The sequence below is a fragment of the Catharus ustulatus genome, chromosome 5 (genome assembly GCF_009819885.2).
Source record: "Catharus ustulatus isolate bCatUst1 chromosome 5, bCatUst1.pri.v2, whole genome shotgun sequence".
In the NCBI taxonomy this organism is placed as follows: Eukaryota; Metazoa; Chordata; class Aves; order Passeriformes; family Turdidae; genus Catharus; species Catharus ustulatus.
This window is the reverse complement of record NC_046225.1, coordinates 33,244,391-33,268,263: the sequence shown is the minus strand read 5'-3', so window position 1 is coordinate 33,268,263 and position 23,873 is coordinate 33,244,391.

The following is a 23,873-nucleotide window of genomic DNA, read 5'->3' as shown; positions in this document are numbered from 1 at the left end:
AAGAAGACTTATTTTTAAGAGCCTGTGGCAAGTCATCTTATTCGATCATTTATTTTGTATCTTCAAGTCCTCTGTCAGACATGCATCTTCAATGTAATATGCTGATTGTTTATTCTTTGTACATCAATATACTTTGAAGTATGTTCTGTTTGAACCAATTTCTTGTACTCTTGACTGCCTTCTCAGCCTCACCTTATCATGTGGATATTATTGCAGAGTTCTGATCAACTAAGAAGTTTTGTGATGAAATGACTTGCAATATAACCCCTAATATAATTTTGTTCCAAAGGTGAAAACTAGATTTTTCATTTCCAAAAATCCGTGCATCTTGTTGTACATTTGCACTTGGTCATAACCACTACCTATCTCTGTCCTGTCTCTCGTATTACTACAAAGATATGTTTGCTATGTACAAGCATTTTTCCTCATGTTGGTTTACAAAATGACTGCAAGAGCACTACATCTTTTTAACATTCAAGGATGGGATTTATTTATGGTCTTCTTTATCAAACACTTCAGCATATTAGCCCGTAAGCTTGTGTATGTACCTCCTTCAAAAAGAAAATTGATCATGCCCATAAATAATTTCTTTCATGCTTTAATAAGAATACTTGGATTCTCCTCCCATCTTCCCTCCTGCAAAACCTAACTAACAACTTGTCAGTAATTTCGTGAGTATGAATTGACTTTAGAGCTGTCACACTAGACTGCACATGCATTCAGAGCAGCCTCAGGTGCTATAATAATGCAGACTCTCTGTTGGGAAACAGAATTCTTCACTTGATTCCCTAATGAATTCCACATGGGAAAATGTTTCTAGTGCAAACTAGTTTCCTACATATTTAATTTCTTAAAGTATATCTTGATAAATATTAAACTATGTCCATGGAGATTTATCTCCCTGCCCTTTCACTTGGTGATAATTGTACTCAAAAGTCGCAGCACTCATTCTACGCTTCTTAGAAGTCCAGGATTCTGTGTTAACTAAATTTCAACTACTCCTTGTTTTATAGGATTCTTGCTTACAGTAGGCATTTATAAATAGACATCAAAATTAAGCACTTGTCTGATATTTCTGGAATCTGGCATTTTGTGGGTGGTTCCACGATATCAGACTTCATAATCTAGCTAGAACATTGTCTACGGTCATAGAAGAAATAAGGTCGTCAAAGACATAGCAGCTACTGTCATTTATCTGCAATGCAAAGCTTAATCTATTTACGAACCACACTACAAACTCCAGAGGTTTGATTTGAATTTAGTTGTCTTCTTTTACTGGAGAAGATATGGAGACAAACCATAACTTTGTCCTACCCTTTTATTGATGGCTGTGGGACATTCTTTTGCCTTTATATTTGCTATGGTATATATGGAAATATCACAAGTTCAGTAATTGATTTGTCTTTTCTTCTTTCTTGAGGCCTGGTAAGTTTTAGCTTAAATTTGGGAATTCTTCTAGACCAGTGGATGTCAGTATATCAAATTTGTACCTGAACAGTTACACTAGCCTTGCTAATTACAATCATTTTTGATGTTAACTCTGAAAACCTGATGTCGTACAAGCCTGAGCACCCATCATCCATTAAACTGTTTTTAATGGTTCAGACACTGGGTGTTAGAGTCAATGTTGTTTGACACTTGTTTTCATTCATTAAAAAGATAAGAAAATCCTCTTTGTTACCTCTTTAGTTTGCTTCATTCAAAAATGCAGTTAAGCCTTTTAACCATCTTTATAATGATTCAAGTAGCTTTGACATAAGGAATTTCTGGTTGTTTTCTAATTAATATTAAAATATATAATAGCTCTTTTTTTTGTTTTTCTTTCACCTTTTTCTTACCTTTTTTTTGTCTTTCAATCTCATTGACAACTCTTAATGTTGGATGAAGCTTGATTCTACATCTATCACAAAATATTTTGTTCTAAAAATTACACAACCCTCCATCGTACTGTGCTCAAGTTTTCCAGATATTTTTTCACTGCTGAACATTTGTCAGTAGTAGTAGTAGTAACCACTGCCCTAATGGAAGATGTTAAGCTTCAGGAACCTTCAGTGAGGGAAAACCCAAAAAGTCTATTTGTTTATAGTGTTACATGATTCTTTTAACAAAGCGTATACTCCCAGGAAGGGATGCTAGAAGTGTAGCTACCATCCTGACCATGTGTAAACAGGTTCGTTTCCAGATGCCCCTTCTCCATTTGCATTTCCATTGCACTGAAAACTCTCTCAGGCACATGGTGTGATTTTTGGGTTAATCCTGTGCAAGGTCAGGAGCTGTACTTTGAAGATCTTTTTGGATCCCTTCCAAGCTAGAATTATACATGATTCTATGATTCTCTGTAGTGAGTAAGAAACTGTGAATGTTCCATGAATTAGGTCTTAATCAGAGTTATTTTAAGATACAAATAACAAATATTTAAGAAAAATAAGAGACAAAAAGAGAGCTAGTGGAACAAGTGCATTAGTTTTAATACTCTCATTTAATGTCCATATTGATAGTGATGCATAAATATAATGATAATAGGTATATTAAAATACTCTTAATAGACATAAACAAGTGTCTTTTAATTATAAATGAACAATTTAACCTTTTCATTTCCCAAATTTTCATGAAGATTTAGGAGTGTTACTGTTTCCTGTACAGAGTACACTGTTCTGAATGGAGTAAGAAGTATTATAAGTTCTAATGGAAATTCTTCACCAGAAAATAAGAGATGTTTCCAGTCCCTATACTGAATTTCAGTTTGATTTATCAGGATGATGCAACTCCGCAAACAGCACCAAGATCTTTAAATCTTTTAAAGTTGTCCTTACATATGATAGGTATGCACCATTTGATTTCTATCTATTGGCTCCGGGGAAATGTGCTGCAGGTTTATTGTCTTCACCTAGTTGCTTTTCTGTCATGAAGTGTTCTGTGTTTAGAATAAAACCAGAGTTGTTTTAGCAAATCAAAAATTGTGGTCTTAATTATGAGGTGGCAAAATAGGTAGAAAAATTATCAATATTTACAAGAAGAATTCATCTTGGCTGCCCTGTTATGTCTCATCCAATGCTATTGAGATCTGGCTTAGACAAACTCTTAAACTCGGGGATGTCTATTGCCCTTCAATAGTGAGCCATGGGTTTTGTTGTGCAATTGATAGGAAGCTCCTTTTTAGACTGAGACTGTATGCTGGGTTTCTGTCTCATGGATTCTGGGCTGTGTCTCCCCATTTCTTCAAAGAGGGATTTTTGGGTCTCTTAGTTTCAGGCTTTTCATATTCAGTTTTATATTCAGTTCCTAGGAATGCAGTTATGGTGGTTCTATTTTTCTTGTTAGGTTTGTTTCCTCTGAGCAACAATGGAATTTCGACAGGGGTGGTAGCTGAGCCATTCTTCATCAACAGAAACAGAGAATTCAAACTTATTTCAGTAATTTTACTTTTTTAGAATGATTTAATACGTGAATAATACCATATGTACATGGTTAACACATCATATGTAATAAAATAGATAAAACCCACAACCTTTCCAAGCCATTAATTTTTAGCATGACCTTAGCTTAAAATGCAACAGTTCAAAATTTATTCCAAGGAACTGATTGTTGCAGATGGTTGTAGTGGGCAGCAATAATATATCTAGGATTTTTAAAGTGTCTTTTCATGATGACAAACATTAACAAGCAAATTAATTTGTGGCGTAATTGTAAAAGGTTACCCAAATAGCATGGCCTTCAGAGTTTCTTTCCATGCACAGCCTGCTGCAGAACAATTATTTTGGCCAGTGCACAGAAAGAACTGGAAGCATCCTCTCATTTGTTATGCTGGGACCAGCCTGTGGTGATCCTACAACCCTTGCTTAATTAATCTAATTTTGGATTTAGACTTCTATCTCTGTTTGGCACAACAAATACAGCTGTGAGGTGAATTTTACTGGAAGCAAACATAACTGTGCTATGCTCTCAGAAGGCTTTCGTGATGAATATTTATTCTTTTGACTCATTTCATAGTTAATATGTGCAGGCACTTGCGACAGGTTACTACTTGCTGACTGATTGGCACAATTAATTTCTGTGTTCCATTTGAACTACAATCCTGAAACACAGTTTGCTCATTCATTATGGGCTATTGCAAAGAAATGGGAAAAAAATGGGAAAAAAAAATCTCAATTGAAAACTGACCTTTCCATCAGAGACTGTCAGTGCTCTGGCTGAGATTTTTAAATATTCAGGACCCCTTGTTAATTGGGTAGCAAATTTGAGAAGTATATCCGTTTCTTCAGGCGGAACAAAACACCAAATATAATTCAGATTAGTGAATTGGAGATCCAGTTTTGTTAATATACAGAGAATTCCAGACTTTTTCTCATTTTTTTTTTGTATTTTGCCATCTTCTATACAGTATTCCACTTCTGTTAAGGAAAATAGAAGAGTAGTTGTCATCAGTGACTCCGTTCTGAGAGAAACAGAGGCTCCAATATATCAATTTGAACAAACCCATGCAGATGACTGCTGCCTCCTTGTGATCTGGGTAAGAAATATCACCAACAAATTCTCCAGCCTGGTGTGATTTATTACCCATTACTGTTTGCTCAAGTGAGCAGCGATGAAGTCGCAACAAGTTTGAGGACAAAGAATAGAGACCTCAGGATCTTGGAATGACTAGTTGGGGCATCAGGAGCACAAGCAGTGTTCTCCTCTCTTGTCAATTGCAGGCAATGATGTGGGAAGAAATGGGAACATCATACAGGTGAATACATAGCTCATAACCTGCTGTTACCAACAGCGTCTTTGGATTTTTTGATCAGGGATCAGTTTGCATGGCATCAGGCCTGCTGATAACAGACTGGGTACTGCTGTCTCAAAGGGAGAAAAAGATCCTTACTTAGGAGTAAGTTGGTCCCACTGAGCATTTTAAGCTAGACAAAACCAGGAATGCTAGAGAAAAACCTGGAGATTGCTCCTAATGTGGGAATTAGGGCATGATTCCCCAAAAAGTTGGAAGGATCAATACCCAGTTGAAGTACATCTAATACCAATGCACACAGCATGAGCAACAAACAGGAGCCAGAAGTCACTTTGCAGAGGAAAACTGTGACATAGTTGCCATCACAGAAATGATGAAAGGATGACTTGCACAACTGAACTGCTGGTATGGGTGGCTATAAGTTCTTCAGAAATGACAGGAAAGGAAAGAGAGGCATGGATGTAGACCTGTATCTTAGGGTGGATTTTGATTGTCTGGACCTTGATGATGGTCACAAGAGGGCTAAGTACTTATGGTTAAGAATCAGGGAGAAGGCCAACCAGCAGATAACCTGCTCTGGATGAAAGGACAGATTAAATATTTTATAAGTGGCTGGGAAAATTCTCATAATCACTAACCCTTGTTCTCATGAGGTACTTCAAGTTGCAAGCTGTCTGCTGTAAATCAACCCAGCAGAGAGAAAACGTTTCCAAGTCTAAGAAGGTTCTTGGAGTGAGGAATATACATACCTTCCTGACACAGCTGATGAGGGAGCCAGCTAGGGAAGCTTCCCCACAGGACCTGCTGTTTGTGAACAGAGAAAGACTGGTGAGAGATGCGGTTGTTCGAAGAAGCCTTGGGCAGAGTGATCACAAAATGACCATTTTCAATTCCTGAAATAAGGAGAGGGGTCAGTAGAACTACTACTTTGAGTTTTCAGAAGGTAGAGTTCGTCCTCTTAAGACTGGTTGAAGGAGTCTATTGGGGAGGCATTCCTGAAAGGCAAAGGAGTCCAGGAAGGTTGGGTGTTTTATGAAGGAAATATTAGAGATGTGGAAGAAGCAAATCCCCATGTGTCAAAAGATGAGTCAGCAGGGAAGACTAGCCTGGCTGAACATAGATGATCTTTCATTGGAATTCAGGGGATGGAGAAAGAGAGAGTGTGTCTCACTTGGAAGAAGGGGATGGCAACTCAGGAGTACTAAAAGGATATTGCGAGGTTATGCAGGGACAGAATTAGAAGGGCCAAAGTGCAGATAGAACTTTATTTGGCTACTTCTGTAAAACATAAGAAAATTGTTTTATACAATTATTTCAACAACAAAAGGAGGCCAAGAGGAATCTTCATCTTTCATTGCATGTAGAAAGAAACATAATGGCAAAGACTCAAGAAAAGTTTGATATACTTAATGCCTTCTTTGCCTCAGTCTTCAAAGATGATTTTTTCTCAGGGTGCCCAGGACATGAGCTTTAAGACAGGTATGAGAAGCAGAATGAAGCACCCATAATCCAAGCAGAAATGATCAGGGACCCACTACACCAGTTGGAGGCATGTGTGTCTATGGGGCTGAATAGGATCCAATCAAGTCTTTTTGAAGGATTTGGTAAAAGTGCTTGTTGAGTCACTTTCCATTACTTACTAGCAGTCCAGGTTAACTGGGGAGGTCCCAGTTGACTGGAGGTAATAAAGGTTGGAAGGAGAATCCAGAGAGCTACAGGCCTGTCAGCTGATCTCAGAGCAAAGTCATGAAGCAGATAATTGTCTGCGCCATTACGTGGCACATGCAGAACAACCAGAGAATCAGGCCCAACAAGCTTGGGTTTATGAAAGTCAAGTCCTGCTTGACTGACCTGATCATCTCCTATGTCAAGGTTATCTCCTTAAAGAGCTGTGGATGCTAGGATGTAGTCAAGCTTTTTACACTGTCTCCTATAGCATTCTGGAGAAACTGCCTGCTTATGGCTTGGACAGGTGTACTGTCAGACAAAATACTGGATGGCTGGGCTGGGGGAGGGGTGGTGAATGGAGTTACAACCTGTTGGCAGCAAGACACTGCTGATGTTTCCCAGGGCTCAGTACTGGGGCCAGTTCTGTTTAATGCCTTTATTGATGACTTGGATGAGGATATCAAGTGCATCCTTAGCTCATAAATGATGCCAAGTTGGATGGGAGTGTTGGTCTGTTGAAGGGCAGGAAGGCTCTACAGAGCAGTCTGGACAGGATGGATCAATGGGCAGAGGACAATTGTATGAAGTTTAACAAGGCCAAATGCTGATCCTGCCCTTTGGTCACAATAGCTCCTTGCAGTTCTATGGGCAGAGTGGCTGGGAAACTGCCCAGTGGAGGATGACTCAGAGATGCCTCTCAACAGCAGTCTGAACAAGAGCCAGTGTGTGCCCAAGTGGCCAAGAAGGCAAGTGGCATCCTGGCTCACATCATCAATAGCGTTGCCATCAGGACCAGGGGAGTGATTGTCCCTCTGTACTGAGCACTCGTGAGATCACACCTTGAACCCTGTGTCCAGTTCTTGGCCCCTCACTACAAGAAGGACATTGAGGTGCTGGAGCATCCAGAGTCCAGAGAAGGGCAATGGAGCAGTGAGAAGTCTGAGGTACAAGTTTTATGAGGAGTGGCTGGGGGAACCTGAGGGTGTTTAGCCTGGAGAAAACAAGGCACACAAGTGCCCTTATTGTGCTATACAACTGCCTTAGACGAGGTTGTAACAAGGTGGGGGTCATTCTCTTCCCCCTGATATCAAGAACCAGGTCAAGAGAAAATGACTTTAAGTTGTATTATTGGAGATATATTAGGAAAAATTTGTTCACTAAAAGAGGCTTTGGAACAGGCTGCTCATGGGAGTGGTGGAGCCACCATCCTTGGAAGTGTTCAAAATCACATAGATGTGGTGCCTTGGGATATGGTTTAGTGGTGAACATGGTGGCACTACGTTAACAGTTGAATAGTCTTAGATAATCTAAAATAATCTTAAAACCATTTTCCAGGAATAACAATTCTATTATCTATGAATATTAAATACATTTCTTAGGTGCTATGTCCTGGCTCTAAGCTGGTGCTTTTTCCGTAGAGAAAAAAACCCATGAAATACTGGAAGACTGTAGGGAAAATAGGTCATCACATGTTGTTTGTTCACTGCTCTGAAATCAAGTAAATCTTGTTTTTCAGGAGAGGATGAAGTAGATGGCTGTTGTTTAAAAAAAAATTCACAAATTACTTGATCTGAATTCTGAAATCATGAACTGTTTCTGTTTTGCGGTCTTTATTAATAAGGCCTCTCTGATAGAGTTTGAACTGCTCAGTGTTATTTAGGGCTACACAGTCCAGTACAAGAATAAAAATCCTATTTAATGGAGTCTGAAGAGTGCAGGGTTTACCCATAGTTTTATTTACTCTATGAAAGTATGCCTACTGCAGCTTATTAAGTGACAGAAACAACCTCAAAACTGTAACAGCTGCAGGAAAAAAGTGCTAAATGATGTCTTCGTCACTGAAACTGATTTTATATGCACTATTTTGCCTAAAATGATGTATACATACTAAGAAGCTTTCCTTCTAGATAATTTAGAAGAGTTACTCCTTATTACTTAATTGATAAAAAAACCTTGAATATTTTAATTTACATTTCTCCTACAGAGAAAATGTAATACAGTGGCACAGAACATGTAAAGGTGATGTAAACAGAAAATTATACCCATCACGTGAAACCTAGTCAAGATCAAACAAGGCATTAGGCAGTGTCATTGTTAAAGCAAAAATTTATCCATAATGTAGCACAAATGAAATCTCTGCATTGTAACACAACACACTGGGATGTTGGCTAGTGTTGTAGTCCTTACCACTGGCCATTAGAGATGATAGAGGTATCCCTCTGTTGGTAAAACTAGTGCCTAAAAGAAGGAAGTCACTTTGAGCATATCTTGGTGCTAGTACTGAGATGGCGCTTTTTACATTAGTTGTTTTTCAAATATGTCTTGACTATTGCAACAGTTGTGCATTAGATGCAAAGTGATCAAGGAGAAGTAAGGCTAGTAATGAGTTAGAAAAGGGTGGAAAACTAAACTTGAGGCATACTGAGAAGCATGAAGTAATCTCCATCTCTTGACAGTTTTCTCCAGAGAAAACTGGAAACAAGAAAACATGAAGTGCTAGAAACTATTGTTAAAGTTAGTGGAAGAGGAAAGTGTGTAACCTGGCAACTCAACATCGTTCATCTGTTGTAGAAATCATGTGGAGTAAATCTATAAAAGGAACAAGTAGTACTGAGCTACAATTTTTTCCTGAAAGGCTTTCCACTTAGGAAAGATCCACTGCACATGTTTTATAATAAGTAACTGAGGGTTTTTTCCAGTGTCTGGGAGCAGCAAATAGCACAGCTGATAATTATAAGGTAGTGCACAGGTTTAAGACAAATACAGGGCATGCAGAAGGCTAATTGATCATATTCTAATGATGTCACATAATTAGCAGAATTAATTTGAATATTTAAAACTGTACATTATCATAATAATTATCAAAATTGACTAATGTGTTGTGGCAAGGAACAGGTGGGAATTATTGTTTTTTAAGTCTCTGACATGAATTGGTTGGAATTTATTTTTTGCTGTCTTGCATTGTGTGCTGCCAATCAGCTAGAAAGCAGATAGTAGATTAAGAAATCCTTTTCCATGTTGCCAGAGGTCATGTATGGTTTCTGCCCATCTTCTCATTAAGGACACTCATTTAGAGTCACAACTGACATTAAAATGATATTCTGTATTATTGCAGAGCTCCTAAAATTTAGTTTTGGAGGTTATAGCAGTATTAATTTACTAAACTTCTATTACCTTAAAGAATAAATCTCAGGTCATCTCAGATCCAAACAGAAATACACATTGAGTACTTTTTTAGTAGCTTCTTATGGAGTAGTGGTGGCGCGTCCCTGTTCCTTGCAAGCATGTTTCATCCTGTTAGGCAGAGTAGTAAAACCAAAAATGGTTGAACCTAGGAGTAACAGCTGAGCGGACAAATATTTTCTCCATCCTTTTAGATAAGTGTCGTACAAGAACTCTCACACTGACTTCAGAAATAAATCTTCATGATACAAAAGAATAATTTAAGAAATTATATAAAGTATTATTAATACCCTCCACTCACTACAGCTACATCCCTTTTCCTTGTGACTGCAGGTGATACAGCACATTGTATAAAAACACTAAAACTGGCTATGATCTTCATTTGCCAGAACTTTCTGTTGGCTTCCTTGCAGTCCTGTTCTCTGAGTTTTTCTCATTTTCAAGAAAGATGATTAAACTTTTTTTTCTGTCTAGTGCTCATTAGTGCAGATAATATTTGGACTTATTAAAAATATGTCATCTCATTTCCTGGGTTCTTTTATCTCTGAATTTTCATTTATCATGCTCCCATTTTTTTCAAATTACATGTTCTAATTTTCTGCCTACTCTCTTGACTTTTAAAAATATATTTCTGCTTTTCTCTGTCCATTTTCTCCCTGTAGTCTTCATCCAATTCTATTTAGTAATATTGTTTTCCTGCATAACATAACTTACAGTAAAGGCCAAGAAATCCTGAAAATACTTATGGCATCATTTTGAAATATGTTTAGAAAGAGCAATTCTTGTACTGTTTTAGATTCTGCACATACACTGACTACGTGTGTAACTTATACAAATTAATGTGATGAACCACATTTCTGAAGGTTAGTAGGAGATTTTTTAAATTTGGACTAACCAAAAGCATGAATAAAATGGCAAAATTTGCAAATAGTTTGAGAGCAACTGCCCCTAAAACAAATAATTTTTCAAAAATTCTTGATTTTTCTTTGTAGAAAAAGAAGAAATGGGAAATTTGTCAACCTCTGGTGATCTATGCAGTATGTCTTTGTAGACACTAACACAAAGTCAACACCAATGGGAGGGTTGCTTGAAAATATTTACTGTATCCTAAAAAAGGCATCTCTTTCCTTGCTTTTTGATTTGTTGCTTTTGATGGGACTTTGCATTTTGTGTGATCCCACTTATGGCTGCAATCTAATGGAAGACTTCTCTCAGGAACAAAATCTACAGTTCAAAAGTTGAGAAAAAAACAACCAACCAACCAAAACAACCTCTAAACTCCCACCAAAATAGTTATAAATATATATCAGAATTCTTTCACACTGGCATTAAGAATAAATGCATTCAGTTTAGGACTTGTAGAACAACAAATCTGTGGTGATTTATAGTAAGGGTGGAGGTGTTCACATATGGTATATTACACAAATTTGAGTATTTTTATTAGACATTCACAATTCTTTGAAACTACAATGCCTCTACAAATGGGACTTTGGATTACCTAACTTTTTATGTAAGTTGAAGATTTAACATTATCTTTTTTTTACTGATTATACACAAGCTGTTCATTACTGGTTGTTTATTTGCTATGCCATATTGGACTGTAGCAAATGATTTTTTGCATGGTGTTTTAACTTTCTCAGGCTAACGACAGTTAAAAAAAAAATTATTGTGCTTAAAGTAATCCCACAAGTATAAGGTGTACTGGAGTATAAGGGGCACTTCCAGGTGTCGGCAAATTTCAGAACTTTGTCCACATATAAGGTGTACCATCATATAAGGTGCACTTTTTTTTTGCAGCGAGGATCCGTGCACAACAAAGTAAGAAATTAGTACTGGAATCGCGTTATCATGGGGTTTACTGGCTTGGCTTGGAGCTGCCGTGGGCTTGGCCCCACTCGGGGCTGCCGCCGGGGCCAGGTGGCCCCAGACGGCTCCCACTTGGCACTCCCACCCGCCCCAGGCATTCCCTGCTCATCGGTCCTGGGCGGCCCTGGCCCGATGCTCCCGCCCAGCCCCGGGCGGCACCCCCCTCGGCGGCCCTGGGCAGCTCCCACCTGGCTGTCCCGCCCGGCCCTGGGTGGCCTCCGCTTGGCACTGCTGTTGGGGCCGGGCGGGCTCGGTTCAAAGCTGCTGCGGGTTCACACTTCCGGGTTGGCAAATTTCCCAACTTTGTCCATATATAAGGCACTCCGGGGTATAAGGTGCACTTCCGGGTTCAGACCAAAATTTTAGTCAAAAGGGTGCGCCTTATACACGTGAAATTACTGTACTTTTGCTTTCAAAGGCTGTGCTGTGTAGTCCAGTGCCAGTGGCAGGTGTAGCTCAAATACACAAAAATGACGTTGCAGAGGCGAAGACAATCTTTTTTTCAAAGAGTATTATATACTTGGTTGGGATATTTTTAATTATAGTAAATAGACTACCTGGCAATATTTAAGGCATTAAATATTAGCCCATGTGATCTTTTCTATACGGAAACATATGATAGGTTTTTGCTGACATGGAGGTTTTACTTTATTTTATTGTGAGAGCAGGGGGAGACAGGCATAGTGTTTTCCCCTTTCTCTGGTTTATATGATAATCTCCAATGGTAACTAGGAAATAAAAGAATTCAACAAAGATGAATTATGCAATAACTAAAGCACAACAGTGAGCAGTAGTAACAAATTGACGTAAGGCTGGATAGCTTCCTCTTGGTATTTATTAAACATTATGTTCTACGTCATTGCTTTTTCATCTTTCTAGTTACAAAACAAAAAAAAACCAAAACCAAGGAAACAAAAAACTCAATAAAACAAAATAAAAACCAAACCAAACAAAAAAAACCCCAGACCAAAAAACCCCCCTCCCCCCAAAAAACAAAAAAACCCAAAAAAAAAAAAAAAAGAAAGAGAGCGAGGAAGAGAGGAAGAAATATATTTTTAAATATCTGTCCTCCAGAAACAAAGCTCTCAATGAAACTCTGGAGACATTTCCTTGCAAGGTTTAATTTAGTTTGCTTGCATTAAACAAATTTAATTTAAATACCCTAACTGAATAACAGAGCACTGAAACAGTGCTAGCAGGGACCTGTTTCTTTTGTTATAAAGAGGAAGAATTTAATCCTTTGCATGGCTAAGACACAGAGTACACAGTTGAGATGAACTCTGAACTGCAATCATAGCTACGTTGTCTAGCTCAACTATATTCTTATTTGATTAATAAACTTGCAGTTCTGCAAAAAGTAATTAAAACAAATAAATAACCACCATCTATAGCTAGGTACAAATATGTCTCCTAATATCTCTTCACATAAAACCAATATTTGGAAGGCTATTAGAAGTAGGACATAAAAATCCAGTATTTGGAAGCTGAACACTCCTGCCCACCTTTCACAAAAATTGACTGTTTTCAGTGCATCTTTCTGTATGGTGCAGTACATTTGCCTCTGAGAATTGAGTGTTTTTTGTTAACTTGAGATTACAGTAATTTCACGAATACAAGCTGCAGCAATTTGACAAAAATTTTGGTGGCAACCCGGAAGTGCGGCTAATACTCGGGGGCATCTAATATGTGAATAATTTTCTGACATTTACAACCCCAGACGTGCCAGCCAGGGCGCTGAGTCAAGCACCTGCCAGTAAAAGACGGCATTTCACGATTGTTACAAAGTGTTACTCTGTTGCCCTGGCTCCCTGCAGGCAGCACGGGGGGCGGAGAGAGAGGCAGGAGAGCTCTCTTCTTCCCTCCTCTGCCGCAGCCCGGGGGAGAGATGGGGGGACCCCGCGCTGCCATTGCCGCGGCTCGGGGAGCTGACGGGGGCCCCAGTGTTGCCATTGCCGCGGCTCAGGGAGGAGTGGGGGACCCCACACCGCCATTGCTGCAGCTCGGGGAGGAGGGGGGGAGCCCACGCCGCCATTGCCGTGGCTCAGGGAAGAGGGGGGGGGCTCTGCCCCCACCCTCCGCTGCTGTGGTGGGAGCGGGGCGCGCTCTCTGTGCCCGGCCAGCACTGCGGCAGAAGTGGGGCGTGCTCTCCGTGCTTGGCCGGAGCCGCGGTGGGAGCGGGGCTGGGGCGAGCAAACCTAGAGGCGGCGGCCAGCCCCTAGCGGCAGCGCCGGGCTGGGCCGCCTGGCCCTGTCAGCAGTCCCTAGCGGGCTGAGCCTGCACAGCCTTAGTTGAGCCAGTAAACCCCCCGCCATGCCACAGTTCTGTTAGTATTTGGTAACTTTGTTGCACGCGGGTCCTTGCTGCGAACGACAGAGCGGCTTATATTCAGGTGCGGCTTATTTATGGACAAAGAACAAAATATTTGCCAACACCCAGAGATGCAGCTTATACTCAGTGCGGCTTATATTTGTGAATTTACTGTAATTACATTTTGAAGAGAAAAAACTCTAGGCTGAAAATTTAGTTGTGTAATATTCCAGGAGATGCACCTATCATTACATTAACAGGGGGCAGTATCAGAATTTCATTGTGAAAAAACCTTAGGAAATTCTGTAAATTGACTGATCATTAACCTATGTAGCTTTCTATGAATGTGCATCAAAGTTTTTTCTAATTTTTCATTTTTTCAGTAACCTAAAACTATAGTAACTGAAAAAAAGAATAAAGAGCAGAGTATGAAATTTCATTGATATAGTTAACCTAAAAAGAATGCATTTAATGAAAACAGAAATAACAAAAGAAATAAAAAAAGGAAGAACAACATCGGTCAGATATTGGAGAATGGAAACTTGTCAAAAGCCGTTTGAAGATCCTGACTAGTTATATCAAATAATCTATGTTTTTTAACACTCTCAAAGTAACTTGATAAGCAGTAGTTCTCAAAAAAAAAAAAAAAATATATATAAAATCCATGTGGAGCTTTAGTAAATATTTAATATTTATCTATTAATTCTAGAATAGTGATTCTTACTTATTTTCCTCATGGTTATCTAATTTGCTATTCTGTAGTTCCCTAAGTCTTTTCATGAGTCCTTTCTCAAGAGTTCTATCCCTTCAATTCTGTTTTTTATTCCTCTTGACATAGTCTTATTGCAGCCATTGTTTATATGCTACAGTTAGTAACTCAGCAACTTCATACTAGACTTCCTTCACACTTGAAAAAATTGTATGGTCCTGACAATTGTTACTGTTCAATTTATTAATTTGTACTAAAACCTCTTCTATTGATGCTTTTCTTTTAAAAAATAGTTTCTCTATCTCATACCTTGTGAAGAAAGGAACTTTCCTGACCTTCTCCATAGCGAACAGTGATGAAAGGGTTCCCTTGTGAGTTCAGCAGCGGTTTTCTCTTTCTTTAGTGTGCCTTTTGTACTTTGATAATCTACTGGTTCCAATGAAACTACAGTCATCCTACTTTTTCTGTTCTTGAAACCATTTTATTTTATGCCTTCAAGTTTCATCTCAAAGTATCATCTGCTTTGCTTTGCCATAGTTTTACATTTAGCTTACTAGGTCTGTTTTATTTTTTGTCATGTAAAAGTGAATAAAAATTTTTACCCTTTTTGACAACTTCTTTAATGTGTTGGATTTTAAAATTACAGTAATTTCACGATTATAAGCCACACTGAGTATAAGCTGCACTTCCAGGTGCCAGCAACTTTTCGTTCTTTGTCCATACATAAGCCACACCTGATTATAAGGCATGCATTACAATACAGAGTGTGATAAAAGGTATCTATTCTATCACCATCTGTTGAGGGTGGGGGCAGTGATCCATATTTCAACAGTAGATGTTCTGCTAACGGGCCATCCATTGAAACCAGGCGGGGCAGCGTTCTTCATCTTTTCACAACCAATCTTTCCTCCAGGGAGTCATTTTCTGCTAATGGCCCATTGAGTCCCAATGATAAAATTACTTCATCCCATTGGAAGTTACTCCAGCCAGGGGGAAGAGCCCAACATTTCTTACCAAGATAAAAACAGAGGTTTTGGGACACTAAGGGTACCCCTTTCTCCACTGGACTCCAGAGGAAAACCGGATTTCTCCACATCACCACTGGACCTCCGGAGGGAAACTGCGCCTTCTCCAGGAGCACTGCTTCAACTGAATCACATCTGTCACTGCAGGAGGATGTAGCCACCATTTAATGGGACTGCTACCAACACCCTGCCTGACGGGGTATCAGGTTGTAGTCTGACTTTGTCAGGGTTAGGAGTTTGTTTCTTTGTAGTACTGTATTTCTATTTTAATTTCCCTAGAAAAGAGCTATTATTCCTAATTCCCGTATTTTTGCCTGAAAGTCCCTTTATTTCAAAATTATAATAATTTGGAGGGAGGGAGTTTACATTCTCCATCTCAAAGAGAAGTTCCTGCCTTTCTCAGCAGACACCTGTCCTCCAAACTAAAACAACAACTTTTCATTCTTTGTCTGTATATAAACCACACCTGATTATAAGCCGCACTTTGGGTTTGGACCAAAATTTTAGTCAAAATGGTGCATCTTATAATCGTGAAATTACGGTACTTTGATTATTGTTCTTTGTTGACAAATCTTTGTTCAAAGATTCCAGTGTATTGTCATCACTGCTTAACTGTCACCCTAACAGATATCTGAAAGTTTCAAAATGTGTCACTCTCAAAATGTATGAAATAGAAATTTGGAGAAAGCTAATAACCATGGATTTGTGAGAGAGGTGCATGAATCAGCAATCCACATCTTAATATGGGTCATTGAGATGCACATAATTGGAACTTTTATATTCTTGTCAAATTTTAAAAATAGATGGGCACTGAACAGAGCTATTTCTGGATTACACTTCCAGGTAATTTTTATCATGCATGACTTTTTCCTTTTATTTCAATTAATCTATAATATCTCAGTTCTTGGTGCAATTTTCTTCTTTATAATGTGCTATACCCTTAAGTTCTTGTCCAGATATGGCTCCTTGTACCTCTTATTTTATATTATGAAGTCTGATGTGCCTTCTTTCATCTACTATATATCCAGAATACTTAATTTCAGTGGCATTCTAAAATCCAAGTCTTCTCAGTATATATACTGTTAAGCACATTACTAAAAATGTAGATAGGAGTAGAAATTATGAGTAGTATAAATTTCCAATGTATTTTGGGGGTATTCTTCTTTGAACACATTTTTTAATGCTATTTTCTTTGGGCACATTTGCATTGTTTTACTCTACATTTGTTTCCAGATGGTATTCCATAACAGTTATCTTTCTAATGCAAATGATGATTTTAAAAGCAAAGAATTTAACAGTACAAAATGAAAAGCATCTTAGTAACTGAAGATGACAATGTTTTAGCATAAGTTTATCTTGTTGACACTTGAATTATTGTCTCATTTAATTTTCATTATGCATCAGAGTTAAATTGATGCTATGAAAAAATGGAATTACTTCTTCCTTTTCCCCCCATTTTTATAGCACAAAGTAAGAGTTTCATCCATGAGGAAAGTACTATTGCAATTATAATTTAGTTGTTTAGATTTATGACAATACTAGGGAAAGAGCCTCTCACATGCTCTAGGCATCACTGTAAAATTGCTCTTCAGGAAATTTTTAAAAAATATATAAATCAGAAGTTTTACCACATCTATAGCCCAGCCAATCAAAGCTGTAAAGACAAGTTGTAAGTGGTTGCTCATAACGATGCATTTGTTTGCAGGATCAGTGTTGTAAATTGTACATTTTAGAGCATTCCTTTCTCAGATGCTTCTGTATTTTTGCTGTATTTGTGAATCAGAATGGAATTTCATAGTAGCCTCAATACTTACCTGTTGAGTTTGGGTTTTGAGATTTTTTTAATTGTATTGTTTTCAGTCAATGAACAACTAAGAATGAGTTGCAGTAAGTGGAGTCTCAACAAATGTAATTGGAATCTCAGGAACTAGAATATTAGGGACCACAGAAAGGACAGAGGAATCATATACAGTAAAAGAGAGAATAACTAGTAGTTGTGAAATGAAGCTCCCACATAAATATAGTAGAGAGTATGCCGTGGATAGATTTTAGTTGGTATTCGTAGAAATACCTGGGAATTTTGCCTGTGGTTACATCACATATGAATTATTGACTCTTGCTGAACTTGTGAAATAAAATATTTGTTTTTTAACCTTTTCTATATGTATACGACCAGAGGCTTCATATATACTTGCTTCTAGTCTATACAAAAATAAATGGGCAATTAAAAGTTATTTATGTTAAAAAATCCTCTATGAAACTGAAAGAGAAACCCTTGACTGCTTGAGAACTTGGTCTGTTTCTTGAGCTAAAGGTAAAACTCAGCACAAGCACAGTCCACAGGAAATTTTTCATGCTTGATGTGCAGTTAATTTCTTATCCAGTCTCAACCTGCTATTATTCTTCAACCAATGTACTTGGGTCAAGATCAGCATTGATTTCCATTTTTTACACTTCCATCAAATGTCTATGGAATGTTTGGCATAAAAAAAATCTACCCTGAATTTCATCTTTCAATGGAACCTTTTTTATGGGCTAGATATAATATGACTCACTTCTCACATATCACAAGCTTTAAATAAAACCAAATAGTTTGGGGATATTGCTATGCAGAAAGGATATTTTTTTTCTTCATTCCATCCTTAAGATGAAAAACTAACCTTTTCTATTTCATATGGAAATTGCTTCCTGTACAGTTTATTTTTCCAGTCAAAAGAATTTTTTGTTTGTTTTTTTTTCAAATTATTATTTTTGGAGGGGTGGAAATAATTAAATGCTTTAGATAAAAAGTAGCAATTAAAAACCAATAAATGAAAACTTAGCTTTAATTTACTTGACCTTCATGCGATAAATCGAGACAGTTTTCACAACTAATACTCAATAGGAATTTCCCCCCACCCAAAGAAAAAAGGTTATAATTAACTCCATCTGAACCAAACATGATACATAACAGACAAATGTATGGCAATTTAGCATAATGCAATCCAATCTGGGCAATTTTTCTTTCAACGTGTGTGCACTTGTATTCATTGACTGGTTTTGACAACCAAGAAGAGAATGAGGGAAATAGCAGCAAAGAGAACAATACTTTCAGGTCTGACCTTTAGGAGGTACAACCAATACTAATTTTAAAACCATATTAAAACCATATTAAAAGGCAGTTGAACTACTAGCTGAACAAGTCTGCTGGATGACAGAAAGATCATCAGTATTAAAATTTTTCATTTGCTTAACACATTTCACAGTCACTTCTTTCCAAATTTATGCTCATAGGAAATGTAGTTAGTTCTGGGATGCAAGGAAAAATGTAAAGCCATAAAGCTCTCAGGTAAAGAAAAATTACCCTAGAGAGATTAAAAATTAAGTCTATGTAGTCTGTTGGAATTTAGTTGCCATTACCATCATATTGGAATGATACTGCATAAGAAAGTGTGATGAACTGTTGCTGAAGTGCACCTGAGTTTGGCATCACAATATTTCACAAACATTGATTTCCCTTAGATAACAGTGTATTTTGACACCCAAGAGAAACTTTAGGTATATAAAAGAAGGGCAAAAAATTATGCAGTGAGAAAAAGTAAGTAGTAAATACATAAACTCTATACATTTAGTGAACATGGGTGTTTTATACTTGTGGCTTTATATTGGTCTCTTTTATTGATGTATTACTAGCTTGCACAGAATAATTAGAGAGTACAGAGCTTTGCTTTGCAATTCCATCCTGAAACCTGCAGCTTGCAGCTGATTTATACGTGAAGAGAGACTCAGATTCTGCTGTTTGAAGTAGCCATTTCACAGAGGAGTAGTGGTCATGGGTGACAAGTAAACAGAAACATGGAATATTTCTTTAGGGAAGCATCGGAACCATATAGTCCCTAAACCGAAAGAATAAAGATAAATGTACACAGAGGTTTTATGGTTCTTTAGAGGCATCTGCTCCTTTCCAAAACTGACTAGAGTTATTTCAAGAATACAAGCCGCATCATTTTGACTAAAATTTGGCTCCCACACCGGAAATGCGGCTAATACTCAGGAGCGGCTAATATGTGAATAATTTTCTGACATTTCCACCCCCAGAAGTGGAAACCGAGGTGCCGAGTAGAGCAACTTGCCAGTAAAAGCCGGCATTTCGCGATTGTTGCAAATTGTTACTCTGTTGCGCCACGGGTGGAGCCTGGTTTCCTGCAGGCAGCATGGGGGGCGGGGAGAGAGGCGGGAGAGCTCTCTCCTTCCCTCCTCTGCTGCAGCCCGGGGGAGAGACGGGGGGGCCCAGTGCTGCCTTCCCTGCGACCTGGGGGGTAAGCGGGGGGCTCCTGCCCTCCGCCGCTGCCGCGGGAGTGGGGAAGCTCTGTCCCCACCCACCGCAGTGGGTGCCAGGGGGCTCTCTACCTGCCTGCCACCACAGGGTAGCGCCGGGCCAGGGTGACCGAACCCAGTGGCAGCAGCGGCTGGCCCCGAGTGGCCCCGCTGAGCGGCCCCACCAGCTGGGTCACCTGGCCCTGTCAGCAGCCCCGAGCAGGTTGAACCTGCACAGCCTTAGCTGAGCCAGTAAACCCCGCCCTGCAGCCGTTCTGTTACTAATTGGCAACTTTGTTGCACGTGGGTCCTCACTGTGAATGACAGAGCGGCTTATATTCAGGTGCGGCTTATTTATGGAAAAGAACGAAATATTTGCCAACACCCAGAGATGCGGCTTATAGTCTGTGCGTCTTGTATTCGTGAAATTACTGTAATTTCAAGATTTCTAGGTATTTTATTGTCCTCAAGGCAAGGCAAAATAAACCATCACACTTGAAGTGAAAAATTTGTTTTGTGGATGGAAACCCTTAATATGTGTTGATTTTAGTGGTATTTGATATAATTACTCATATATGATTGAGAACGGAGGAAACAATGTGATCCTAGCAATTCTATAGCACACTAAATAAGACTTCCGTGTATCCCTGAGCAGCAATATTGGGTTTTAGAAATGAAAAAAAGCTATCCCATCAGATGATGCTAGCAATGACAGCGACAGAAAATCCATTCCAAACCCTGCTAAATTGTTTCTATGATTGGTTTCTTATCATAAAAAGTGTGCACCGTGTTGCTAGTTGAAATTTGTATGGCTTTGTTTTCCAGTTCTTACGTCTTTGTTGTGTCTTTGTGCGCTGGACTGAAGAACTCAATATAAAGGTTTTGTCCTGCTGTAGATACTCACAAACTGAGATCGATTCACTACTTAACCTTGAACTTGGTAATCTTAAGTAGCTTGATCCTCTTTGCTCTTTCATGTTGTTATCCAACTCTTTACAGTTTGTCATTCATTCCAGTGAGACAAGTAAGTCAAGCTAGGGAAACCAAAAGAAACTGAAAATTGCTAAAAAAATGGGTTTCATCTGCTCTCCCTCACCTCTTCTTTCTCTGAAAAATAACCATCTACACAATAAATATGTTTTCAGTTAGAATAGCATCCATTTTCCACAAATTATTTTAATAATGCTTGATCTATTACACTTTGAACAAATTTATTATAACAGGGGAAAAAATATACAGTACTTTCAAAGTAGTTTCTCTTGGTTCTTGAAAACCTTACATTAACCACTGTTAATATTAACAGGGCTTAGTAGGTTTTTTTAATTGGCAAGGAAAAAAGGAATTATGCTGTCATCTTTATTTTTTACTTAGAAATTCCTTTTAAGTGTTCCTGAATGCAGATACCAAATGATAAGAGACATAAAATTATTCTGATAACTTTGATTGAGCTAAGACAAATTATATGTTCTGTATTTCCTCCATTAGCCTTCTGAATAAGTAAGGAGCTACATACCTAGAATCGCAGAATATGCTGAGTTGGAAGCGATCTATCAGGATCTTCAAATCCAACTCCTGGCCCTGAGCAGAATCACACCATGTTCCTGAAAGCATTGTCCATATGCTTCTTGAACTCAGGCTTGTAGCTGTGACTAATTCCCTGGGGAGCCTGTTCCAGTGCCCAACCATCCTCTGGGTGAAGAACCTTTTCCTGATATCCAATCTAAATCTTCCCCAACACAGCTTCATGACTTTTCTTTGAGTCTTGTCACTGGTCATGAGCAAGAAGAGATCAGTCCCCCTCAGGGGGAAGATGTAGACTGCAATGATGTTTCCCCTTAGCCTCCTCCAGACTGTACAGACCCAGTGACCTCAGCCACTCCTCATACAGTTTCACCTGCAGAGCCTTCACCACCTTTATAGCCATCTTTTGGATGTTCTTTAATAGTGTCTTTTTAATATTGTGGTGCCCAAAAATGCACACAGTGCTCATGGTGAGGCCACACCTGCAGAGCAGAGCAGGACAGTCACCTCCTTTGACCAACCAGTGATGCTGTGCTTAAGGATATTATTGTCTTTATGTGGCTTCTGGTCCTTTGGTGACTGGGTGGTTTGTGTCACTTTCTCCTGGGATTTCCTGGGTGTCTGACACAAGTTTCCAAGTTTTCATTTAGTGCATATGGCCTCAACATTACGTTTGCAAATCTTCTATTTGGCTCCTGATATTAACCATAAGATATCTCATTACAGCTGCAGTGCTTGAAAATTTCAAATAAAAAGTAAACTTGCAGTTCAAAGCTGAAATGTCACAATTTTGAATTTCCGTGATTATAAATATCTTTCCTTTAAATTTTGCTCTGTAAGTCCATCAGATACATTTCAAAAGCTTTCAATTTATTTTTATTTTTCATAGGGCTTATGAGTTTATTAATGGATGGAGAAATGTCTGACTGTGAAATACAATTTTTTGTCTCATAAAACTCTTGCAGCATATCTTGTGGAAAGAAAACAGAAGGATGTTCCTTCCACATCTTATTCTATATAAACTTCCTTTACACTGTCATTTTTGCATGACATTTTGCATCTATGATATACCCTATTGAGTGTTTGATGACTCATATGGATGAAGAGGGTCCAAGTACATGAGAGCAAACCAGCAACTTCACTTAATTTAATTTACTTCTCTGTGAAGGGAAGTAGCTGAGCAGATCTATTTTATACCATCTTTATTGTGTATTTTTCAGTGTTAAATAGTGAGTAGTAAATTCTTAATCCTATGTCTTTCTTTCAAAGTGACATGATAAAATAAAGCAAGACTCTTAATGAAAACTTTTCAATGTGTTATTAGCAAGACAAAAGTTAAAAACTGTTTTTATTAGACTTTTGTTGACAAGTAAAAAGTCAGAGAGAAGGGCTTAATTTTTTTCATCTTTCTCTAGAAAAAATATTTTTCTTATCCATTTTTACCCACACTATGCACAGCAAAAGGCTACTAGTGACTCTAAATAAGAAAACTGCATGTGGTTCTAAAACAGTAAAATATAATGATGAAGCAAATTTACTCCTAGAGGTTTTTCTACAAACATGCTGTCAAAGCACAGTAATTGTTAAGAGAATTAAAATAGTATTTCCTTTGTACAAAGAGAAAAAAACATATAAAAATAGTCATTAAAAAATATTGGTATATTCTAGGAATTTGTTTTATTGCTGGAATTTCAGCAGTTTTCCTACTGGCAATTCAGCTCATCTCATTGCAGCATGGTGGGACTGCCACTGACAATCTAAAATACAAAATATACCTTGCAGAGGAGCAGGATCTGTGTGATTTCAAACTTCAAAATAGATTAAGGCATCTCACCTTTTGAAAGCTCCTCTTTGAAAAGTGCGAATGAATTTCAAACAGGCCTTAATTGTACTAGATAGATTAGAGAGGACTTTTTACTATTACTAGATATATTGCATAGTGTTAGAGACTAAGCTTTTTATTGGAATGAAATGTCCTGCTTAGAGATGTCCTTTTTTATAAAAGACTTCAGAATCTTCCAGCTAGTTTTTTGGCTCCTTTTGGACTCAGTGCTTGTTATCAATTACATTCAGCCATAAAAATTGGAAACAATAACAGAGCTAATGGTAGGAGTTAAATGGAAAAAAGTATCACGCAAAGGGAAACACCCATCTGCTCCATCCCCTTGAGAAAATAGCATGAGGAAATTTCAGAATAAATGAAATCAGCTAGTAACCTGCTCTCAATGCCTGTTAGTCTTTGTATTCTGTACAGATCTATGTTGAAAAATCTGTAGAAGCATCCAGGTTTCTGCTTATTTACAGTACTGTTGTAGTACTAGGGTTTTTTTGTTTCTACAATAGAAAATTATTATTATGCTGTACATATCCGAGGTGGGTAGCTATTATTTCATAATGATGTTAAGAAAAGCTGGAAGGAATGGTCGAAAGATACTTCCTTTATTCACTTAAAATTATTGTATGCGAGGTTTAAGTAATTTCTATAATCTCACAGCTCAGACATCACATAGCAGCTAAGCGGAAAGGTTCAGATATATCATACACAGATTTTTCTCAGTGGCATAATATAACA